The sequence below is a fragment of the Tupaia chinensis genome, unplaced genomic scaffold (assembly GCF_000334495.1).
Source record: "Tupaia chinensis unplaced genomic scaffold, TupChi_1.0 Scaffold000077_1, whole genome shotgun sequence".
NCBI lineage: Eukaryota > Metazoa > Chordata > Mammalia > Scandentia > Tupaiidae > Tupaia > Tupaia belangeri.
This window is the reverse complement of record NW_006159538.1, coordinates 4,094,230-4,105,062: the sequence shown is the minus strand read 5'-3', so window position 1 is coordinate 4,105,062 and position 10,833 is coordinate 4,094,230. Positions and strand designations below refer to the sequence as shown.

The 10,833-nt window shown below is 44.3% G+C and overlaps 1 long non-coding RNA gene across 1 annotated transcript; it reads left to right on the top strand.

The window, feature by feature from the left end:
- The first annotated feature begins 438 nt into the window (after positions 1 to 438).
- Positions 439 to 1,202, top strand: LOC106733980 (uncharacterized). The gene is made up of 3 exons (XR_001369791.2): positions 439 to 519; positions 889 to 1,020; positions 1,112 to 1,202. It is a non-coding gene; the product is annotated as an uncharacterized LOC106733980 (long non-coding RNA).
- Positions 1,203 to 10,833: the final 9,631 nt, after the last annotated feature.

The window sequence follows — 10,833 nt, the reverse complement described above, 5'->3', positions numbered from 1 at the left end:
TGGCTGGCTTTTTCATAGGGGCATCTTACATAGAATACTGCAGGGAAAATTGATGTGTTTCTTGTCAGTTTCTCCCCCTACAAACATCTCCTGCCCTAGTTTGGACTTCCCACAAATAAAGTTTTAGACAAAAACTTGGGTGTTAAGAGTTTGTTTAGGAGAAGATCCCAGAAAGCAGGAGTGAAGAAGTAGAATAGAGTATCAAAGAAGAAAGAAAAGCCAATGTAAGAGGGAAAGAATGCAATGCGATCAGATCATCAGTGTGGCAGTGAGGACTGAGAAGTGAGCACAGTGCCTCATTTCTCAGAACTGTCCACCGTAAGCACTGCATGCTGGAGCATTTATCCACTCTGCCTTAGTCTGTTTTGTGTTGCTTTAACAGAGTACCACAGAGCGGGTAATTTATAAAGCAAAGTCATTTATTTCTCACAGTTCTGGAAGCTGGGAAGTCCAATATCAAAGTGTTAGCATCTGTCAAGGGGCTTCTCACTGTGCCATCCTATGGCAGAAGGCAGAAAGGTAAGTGACTGCACGCACATGAGAGAGAGAAAGAAAGAGGGGGTGGGGGAGGAGAGAGAGGGAGAGAGAGGGAGAGAGAGAGAGAGAGAAGGCACCAAACTCATACTTTTATTAGGAATCCACTCTCATAACTAATCTACTCCTGTAAAAATTGAGTTTATCCATTCTTGAGGACAGAGCCCTCATGACCTCATTACCTCTTAAAGGAACCACCTCTGAGCACTGTCACATTGGGATTAAGTCTCCAACATATCACCTTTTAGGGGCACAGTCAAACCACAGCTCGCTCTTTCTGCAATCCCCTTTGGTTGAAGACTGTATCCAGTGACATTAACGTACCTCTCTCCAAACTGCATTTCACTCACACAGAAACCAAACAGCTTTATATTACTGAAGATGCTCCAGGGCCAGAAGAGAAAAAATGCAGGTCATATGCTTGACGCATGACACTCAATATCGTCGAGTTCGAGCTGTGGCTGAAATCAGGGGTGGGCTGAGGAGGTAAGGATGAGGCATCAGACATTTCTGCTGTAGCAGCTTCCCCCTCTTCCATTTTTAAAGAAGATTTCTTCATCTGCTTTCTCTATTTCAGATCTCTCCATATGTCATCAAAGATGAAGTCTGGAGCCAACCAGGTGGCATGGAGGTTAAGGCAACTGAATCCCACATGGCTGGCTTTGTAGTTTGAGTCCTGGACCTGGCAGCTTGAAAAACATGCCAGGCATCATGCCTGTCCAAAAATCCTGGGAGGAGAATGGAGAAGGGATTGCAGCATGATCATCCCCTCAGAGGGTGATTTCACACTTTCCCTCTCTCTGTCTCCCTCCCATGAGTGCATGCACCCTATAGCAAACTTTAAAAAAAAAAAGGCATTTGTGTTTTTATGAGTCTTCTTGGTTGATTTCTGAGTAAAGAAGGATGGGAAAAAGACCTTGATTCTGCTATTTTGTCATCAGAAATCTACTAGCTGATGACTCATAGAATGCTTGCTCATAATATACGAAATACATGATTGCACTGATGTGAGCTTTCTCCAGATTTGGTCCCCAGCCCCTAGTTGTCTCATTTCCTACGATTTCTTGGCAAGGATGATGAGTGAAGTAGGATTTACTCATCCTAGGCAAACCAACTGGTTGGACTTCTTCCATCCAAGAAAGAATGCAATTCAGGCTCCACGATTTTCACAGAAGCTTGTCAGCCTAGCTGCCTATTGGTCCTATATTTCAAGCCTGTCTTTAATCAACAAAATGGATGCTACGAGACCTTGCCAACAAAAAGCTTAGAACTGAGGGCAAACTACCTTTCTATGAGAAACAGAGTTGAAATTAAAGACTCCAGTTAAGAGAGAGAATGAGAGGGGCAGCAGGTGCCATGGTGACTAAGGCACTGGATCTTATGTGTCAAACTCTGTGGTTCGAGTCCTAGACCCAGCAGCATGTGTGCATGAGGGCTCAAAATCCCAAGAAGAGAATGGAGACGGAATTGTGGCATGACCATCCTCCCGGGGGGTGATTTCATTTTCTCTCTCTCTGTATCTTTCCAGCGAGTGCACATACCCTATAGCAAAAAAAGAGAAAAACATATATAAAAAGAAAAAAGGCTGAGAAAGGAACATGGCACAATCAGAAAAGATTAGCTTCTCTTTTACGTACTTTCTCCTTCGAATCACTTTATTCTATTATGATTAAATAATTAATTGTGAAACCAGTTGTTTAATGTGTGGGTCTCCTCTACTATAAGAATAGCTCTATGGGAGTAGAAATGTGTTATCATTTAAAAACCACTTCTCTCGGGGCCGGCAGGTGGCGTGGTGGATAAGGGCGCTGGACTCCCACATGGCCGACCATGGTTCAAGTCTCAGACCTGGTGGCTTGCTTTCTCACTTTCCCTCTCTCACTCTCTCTCTCTGTGTCTTTCTGGTCAAATTGAAAAATAAGATGAATGAATAAATTAAAAATTAAATAAATAATTCTTTAATTAAAAAAAAAAAAAAACCACTTCTCTCAGGCCAGCTCTGTGGCCTAGTAGTTAAGGCAGCTTGATCCCACATGGCCAACCATGGTTTGAATCCCAGCTCCGGTAACTTGAAAAACACACAGGGCACATGTGCATACAAGCCCCAAATCTCAACAGGATGGAGTAATGGAGGAGAATCACAGTGTGACCAGGTCCCACTGGAGGGTGCTTTCTCCTCCCCACCTCTCTCTTTTTCACTCTGGCAAGTGCACACATCCACTGGCAATTAAAAAAAAAATCATTCTCAGCAACTGATAGATTCCTATAAATACTTTTGCAGTGTATGCTTTCAGAAGAAAGGATGCAAGAAACTGAACTCTCAAATGAATTTTACTTTAAAATAAGAAAACATGTTATTGTACACAAGAAAAAGTTTAGAAGTAGGGCAAGTTTCCTGGTTGGCCAATTCAGCAACGTCATCATAAATCCAGGTTCTTCTTTGTTTTTACTAGCTAGAGGGCATGTGTGCTCCCCAGAGAGACGGGTAGGAAGCACCCCACAATGAGTGTGGCCATGCTGCAATTCTTTCTCCACCTCTCCATCCTGTTGGGATTTGGGGCACACGTGCACATGTGCCAGGCATCTTTTTCAAGCTGCTAGGGCTGGGATTTGAACCATAGTCAGCCATGAGGGATCTGGCTCCTTTCACCACTAGGCCACAGAACTAGCCCAAGAAGCTAGGTGCTTTCCAGCTTTCTGTGGGCTCTTTTTAGTGTTGACTTCGTTCTCAAGCAGCAAAATGGCTAAGCAATCTAGGCATCATACAAAAATCCGGAGGAGGAAGAGAAAGCATCTCTTCTGGCTCTGTCTTTGAAACAAACAAAAAAATTTCTTCAGAATCTCTGCAGCCTGCTCCATGCCCATTGTTCAGAAGCAGGTCACAGATATATTTGCGATCATGACCAAGGGGATGGGATCGCCTTTCGATTTGCCTCCCCAATGCTAGATGCTCGTGGCTGCAGTGGGGAGAAGTGGGTAGCTGAACAAAACCATGACTCTGTGAAGTAGAAGGCAGGGGCAAGACAGAGTGCCCATAGGGGGTTCACACAGCATGCAATGCTCCGTCTAGCACACTACCCCTCAACCTGCCAGACCGCAGTCTCTGTAAGAGACATTGGGTGTCCTTACTGCCTCCCCTCCTGACACGGACACATCTCCCCAGATGCTTCCCTTCTTTCTATCTCGTTGCCCACCTTCCTATGGAGTTCTGGAATCTGCCTCTCAGGCATGGCGGTGTTTCACCTTAAAATTTTTTGCTATGCTACCTCTGAAGAGACTGTTTATGCCCTTGCTCAATATTCTTTATAGAAAAATCTGGGACGAATTTATCCTTGAATTGCAAGTTTGTATCTAGGGACAAATATCCTCTCACCAAAGAAGGACAATGACACAATCCAAATCATTCTTCCTGCAACAAGTGAAACTTAGAGCTCCATATAAAGCTCAATAACCACAGTGAGCTCATCACAGCCTCTTGGTACCATTATGTTTCTCCCTTCTCTAATGCTGTAAATATCTGGTTGTTCTTTCTTTTCTTTTTAAGGAACATTCTTTTTTGTTGTTTTACAATTTTTTTTATGGCCAGAGAACATGTCTGCTTGCCAGAGAGAGCGAGGCGAGAGAGAGAGAGAGAGAGAAAGCAACCCCCAATGGGGTGTGCTCACACCGTAATCCTTTTTCCTCTATTTCTGAATCTTATCAGGATTCTGAGCACACACATGGGCCCAGGGTGTTTTGCAAGCCTGTGGGGATGGGCTCTGAGCCATGGAAGGCTGTGTGGGATCTGGTTCCCTACGCACAGTGCTTAGCTGCTACACTAGCGTGCGGGTCCATTGTTTTTGTGTTTTGTTTTGTTGTTATGTCAGAAGTTGATGTTAGGCAAGATTGGACCACAGACTCCAGGATTTTTAAGCCCTTGATGAGGAGATACCCCAAAAAACTGGAATTATTTGGCCTATTTTCCCACAGGTCAGCATTACATATCTTAATTTGATATCTGGTCAGATTGACTAGACATTGGAAACATATTTATTGTAGATTATTGCAATTGTAAAATTGAGGACTATAAGGCTAAAATATACCCTCGTGAACGTGCAGGGGATACTTCTTGAAGGGAGAGCATAGTACTATTGCTAATTGTCTGGAAGAGCCCAGTCCTGCGGCCGAAATAGTCTGGTAGGCACTCCATAGACTGGAGTGAGGGGAAATTCCTTTTCTCTCTGGAGCCCTGGACCAGTGTGCTTGGACTCTCAGCGGGAAGATTCCTGAGCCCTCCTGGTGGTGATTAATATTAGCTCTTGCTATTAGGAGGCCAGGCCCAAAACACAGCAGGAAGATGAGCCAGTAGAGGGTCCTGAGGAGAGATCTGAGTTTGTGCAGTCATTGGAAGCTATCGTCTTTCCTTACGCTTCCTTTTATTTATTCTTGAAATATTTTTTAAAGAATTATTTTATTTAACTTTATTTATTTGCTTATTTTAATTTGAACAGAGAGGGACAGAGCGAGAGAGAGACAGAGACAGAGAGAAAAAATGAGAAGGTAAGCTGCCAGGTCTGGGACTCGAACCAGAGTCCGCCGTGTGAGAGTCCAGCAACCTTAACAACCACACCACTTGCCAGCATCCCCCCCCCTTTTTTTTAAGAGAGATTTTTGCTATAGGGTGAGTGTGCTCTCCAGAGAGACAGAGAGACAGAAAGAGAGAAATCACACACACACGCACACACACACACAGGATGCCATGCTGCAATGCTGCAATCCCTTTTCCATTTTCTTCTTGGGATTTTGGACATGCAGGCATATGCACCTGGTGTGATTTTAAGCCACCAGGTCCAGGACTGAAACCATGGTTGACTATTGGGAGTCCAGCAACATAACCATTATGCTATCTGCCGCTCCCCACTTCCCTTTAAACATTGTAGGCTGGTCTCTGCTGGGGTATAGGAAATGCAGGGGAGGAATTCTCTCACAATTGGGCTGTAGAAGTCAAGAGAAGAGAAGCGTCCCCTATATGAAACCCAAATGGTACCAGCAAAGGTTGCCAGAACAGAAGAACAAGAAGGGGACCAGTCAGTAGCTCTGTAGTTGGGGTAGCTAGATCCCACATAGCCAACCACATGGTTTGAATTCCAGACAGTGGCTTGAGAAACATGCCAGATGTGTGGTGTGTGTGCTTATCCAACATCCTCAGAGGAAGAAGGGATGGAGGAGGAGAAGGGGTTGTGCGTGTGGGTGCTTATCCAACATCCTCAGAGGAAGAAGGGATGGAGGAGGAGAAGGGGTTGTGGTGTGACCATGTTCTTGGGGAGGTGCTTTCTCCACCTCCATAAGCATATGGTGCCCTCTGGAAAGTTAAAAAAATAGCAAGCTCTACATACTATGAAAGCATAGTATGTAGAGGTTCGTCTACAGACTATGTAGTATGTAGGGGACATCATATATAATTTAATATTTTTCTTTTATCAACAGTAGTATTTTATCTCCCTTGTGGGTAAATAGATCTGTAGGAGAGGTTCTCTTTTCTTTTCTTTTCTTTTTTTTTTAGCTTTATTATTGTTATTTAATTTGCTATAGGACATGTGTGCTCATCAGAGAGACACAGAAAAAGAGAGGGAAGGAAAGGAAGAATGCAAGCCACCAGGTCTAGGACTCAAACCATAGTTGACCATATGGGAGTCCAGTGCCCCAACCACCATGCTTTCTGCCCCAATGTAGGTGAAATTTTAAAAAGCAGACTTGCCAGGCCAAAGGACAGAGCATTTGTAAATTTTGATATATATATTATTATATTGAAGAGGGACCTATTCTCAACATATATGGAATAGCACCCCAAGACATTCTCAGAAATAGCTAGAAGTCTATGAAGAAAAAAACAATTTTTAAGTTTTTTGCTATAGGACTCATGTGCTCCAGAGAGACAGAGACAGGGAGAGGGAGAGAAAATGAGAAAGCACTCATGGGGATGATTACACAGAAACCCCTTCTCCACCATTCTCCTATCAGGATTTGGGGCATGCACACACACATGCCCAGCCCAGTGTGTTTTTCTTTCCTTTCCTTTCCTTTTCTTTTCTTTTCTTTTCTTTTCTTTTCTTTTCTTTTTTCTTTTCTTTTCTTTCTTTCTTTCTTTTTTTTTTTTTTTTGAGTGGTTTTTGCTATAGGGTGTATACGCTTACCAGAAAGACAGAGACAGAGAGACAGAAAGTGAGAAATCACCCCCCAGGGGGATGGCCATTCTGCAATCCCTTCTCCTCCATTCTCCTCTTGGGATCTTGGGCACACATGCACTCGTGCTTGGCGTGAGTTTAAGCCACTGGGTCCAGGACTTAAACCATGGTCGACTACATGGGAGTCCAGCAACGTAGCAATTACACCATCTGCTGGTCCCATCCCAGTGTGTTTTTCAAGCTGCTGGGTCTGGGACTCGAACCATGCGGTTGGCTATGTGGGACCCAACTGCCTTAAGCATCATACCATCTGCTTGGTCCAAGAAAAAACTTTTTCTGGCAATTAATTGGTTGGACTTAGTGGCTTAGAATTAATCATTTGGTTTCATCTTCTGAGTAATGGTTATTTATTATGCTAACACCTGTCATTACAGAGACTGCCAGTTGTCCCCCTAAACCCATTCTCTCCTTTCACAGTAATAGAAGTTAAGCTAGGCAAATAGCCATCCAATTAGATATGACCCTATGACTAAGTTACAATGAATGAACTGAGAGTGAAAAATCAAGAACGGAACTTTGTCTTATTTATTTAAAAAAAAAAATCACTTGCCCTAGCCTTCTGTGCTATCCCCTCTTACAAACTGAGGTAGGTATGGGTCCATGCCCATCTGTGACCAAGCAGATGAAGATAGTTGCATTAGGAAAGGCAAAACAATAAACTGGAAAGAACCCGAGACCCCTAAGGACCGGCAGAGGGGCTCTGCCTTCATGACCTGCTTACCCTGGGGGGGGTTTGTGAGAGATAAATAAACTTTATTTTTCTTTAAGTCATGGCATGAGGAGACATCAAGAAGTTTGTTAAAAAAAATGGAATTAAAATAAAAACAATGAGAGACTGTCATGCAACGCAAAGTGGATGAATCTAGAAGATATACTGCTAAATGAAACAAGGCAGATTATGAAAGACACAGTCTGTCCCTGCTTACCATATACTGAATGTCCACACTCCATGGAACAAACAGAAAGATTCGAAGGCATAGAAGCAGAGACAGCAAATGTAGGTATCAGAGACACAGACTCAGGGGTTAGGGGGTGGGAGGAGGGGCTCGGGAAAAATGATTAACAGACATAAGAATGCACGTAAACAAGTGACAGGCTGAGGAACAGTATACCACAACAGAGTAAAAGTGGGTGTTGCCAATCTTATATATTTAGCTCATAAAAAAACCCTAATAAAACAAACCAAAGGTGCACAACATAATGTAATGTCCTTTGTTGAAGATGATGAATATAATAACAGCCTAGATTTGATGCTCATACACTGCATACCTACTTTGAAAAACCACACAGTACCCATAAAAATTTCCAACAATTCGTGTAAATCAAAATTTAAAACATAAAATAAATGGAATTAGTTTGGTGCAAAAAAGGTGAAATCCATGCATAGCTCTTTCAAAATATGCACTTTCCGTTACTTTTTGAAGACCCCTTGTATTCTGGGCCTTTCTTTTCGTTTTAAAGCAGCTTAGACTTTACCCTAACACATATCCAATATTGTTTTGGAACTAGTCTATCCCAGGCGATCTCTTAGAGCAGTACCCTCAGTGTCTAAGCCAAGAATACTTATAGTCTTGTGTCCATGCAAACAAATATTTTTTAAATTTCAAGATAGGATCTCAGCATGTTGTAATCCTCCTATCTCAGCTTCCCAACTGGAGCCCCGAGGCAGGAACCACCACACCTGGCTCTCTTCCATACAGGGTCTCCTATGTTGCCCAGGCCAGCCTCAAGCTTGTGATCTTCCTGCCTCAGCTTCCCAAGTTGCTGATATCACAAGCACATATTACCATGCCTGCCTTTAAGTTAGGCCAGGAACAGAGCCCAGGGTGCCCATGTGGGCCTGGCCTGTGGAGCACAGCATCTTAGATCATGCCACCAGGGCCAGGCCTCTGACAAGGATTTGAGGGGATAAGCAAGGGTCTCCCACAGAGCTGGCAATCCTGTCCTCCTTTCTTTTTACGATATTTATTGAACGTATACAGTACTATGTGATAGGCACACTGCTAAGTGCTAGGGATATCTGGGCGAGTCAAACGGACACGATCCCTGCCCCATGGCTTTCCTATGTGGTAGAGGAGACAGACGTTATTCAAATAGCCACACAGATAAATATGCAGTTACAGAAGTAGCAAGAATGAGGGAAAGTAGTGATGGCAACGGCCAGATCAAGTAAGCCCCGATAGGCCCCGGAAAGGCAGAGTGCTCTTCACCTCTAAGTAGCTGCTGAAGTTTGGCTCTGCCCATTCAACTCCATCCCATTTCATTCCTGTAACAAACAGACACACATGCAAACACACACACGTGCGAACACATACACATGTATTTAAGAAACTTTTAAAAAGTGTATTTCCTTCATGAGAGTGCAACAGAGAGAGGGATGAGAACCTTCAGGGTATTATATTGCAATGCCCTCCCCAGCCTTCCAAGGTAGTCAGGGTAATGGGCAGGCACCTTGAGCCTGGATAGATCAACTGCAGAACTGAACCTGTGATCTTCCATAGGGACCCAGCATCATTTGAGAGCACCTTCCCACCTAATTGACCCACAAATAATAACTGATCACCTACCAGGCCGGTAGGCATAAGGGAACCCTTCTGGTCTTGACAAGACAAAATGTTTGGGCTTTAGAAAATCCTTTGTCTTCAGGACCAGCAGTTGGCGTAATGGATATGTCGCTGGACTGCCATGTAGTCGACCGTGGTTCAAGTCCCGGACCCGGTGCATTAAACTCACGCTGGGCACGTGTGCGTGAGTGCCCAAGATCCTGAGAGGAGAATGGAGGAGAAGGGATTGCGGCGTGACCATCCTCCCGGGGGGTGATTTCTCACTTTCTGTCTCTCTGTCTCTGTCTGTCTTTCTGGCGAGCGCACGCACCCTATAACAAAAACCTCTCCAAAAAAAAAAAAAAAGGAAAAGAAAATCCTTAGTCTTCAAAGTACATAATTCTCAGAAAGAAGACATTTTCCAACTAAGATTGAGATTTGGAGGAAATTAGAGTGAAGCCTGGGAGGACATGAGTTTCCACTCACTGAAGGTGTTCACGCAGAAGCAGGGTTAGTGGCTCACAGAGAGACTAAATTAGAATGTATGTATGGAGTGTTGGTCCTGTGACCTAGTCCTTATGGGAGCAGATCCTCCATGACTGACAACAGTTCAAATCCAGCCCTGGGCATGTGTGTGTGTGTGTGTGTGTGTCCCCAACTCTACCAGGATGTAGAAATGGAGAAAAAGGGATTGAGATGTGACCATGCCCCATTAGGGGTGCTTTCTTCCTCTCTGGTAACTAATAAACAAACACACAAACAAACAAACGAACAAATAATTTAAGTAGAAAACTCGAGGATAGAGACCTTGTTCACAATGATCCATTCAAAGCCAGCAAGGGGTGACACAGCTGGGGCAGGAAACCACCCTCCACATGTTTCCCTGTGACGGGGCTGTCCTTGCTGCGACCTTGTCCCCTCTGGCTGAGGAGGGAACTGCTACCACAGTCCTCAGCAGGGACCTTGAGTGAGTCCAGGCTGCACCTGCACTGGGACAGCCTGAGTTTAAGAAAGAGCTTCCCAAAGCTTGTCAGGGAGCCCTGACTCAGCCTCCCTTCTCCTCAAAGCCCATTCCATGATAATGATGTTCATCATTAAGGGCAGAGGCCTCATGACCTAATCATCTCTGAGCAGTCCCACCTCTCAACTCTGTTGCATTGGGATTAAGCTTCCAGTGCATGCTTTTTGGGGAACATAATCAAACCATAGTTCCCATTAAGTCAGAAACTATGGGGTGGGGCTGAGCAGTTTGCAAACCACTGCTCTATGGAGTCTTTATGGTCCCCAATCCCTCTGGGCCTGGCCTGCCCGGGGCAGAGCATGTGATGTCATGGGAGGCTGCTGCTTAAGGCTGTGTGGGCCGTGCTCGCACCACCTCAGGGAGTGCCCTTCACCATGCACTGTGTACAGCTGTGCAGATGTTGTAGTTTGTTTGTTTGTTTGTTTGTTTTTTAGAGAGGGATTTTTGCTATAGGGCACATGTGCTCACCAGAGAGACAGAGAAACAGAAAGTCAGGAATCTCTCCCTGGGG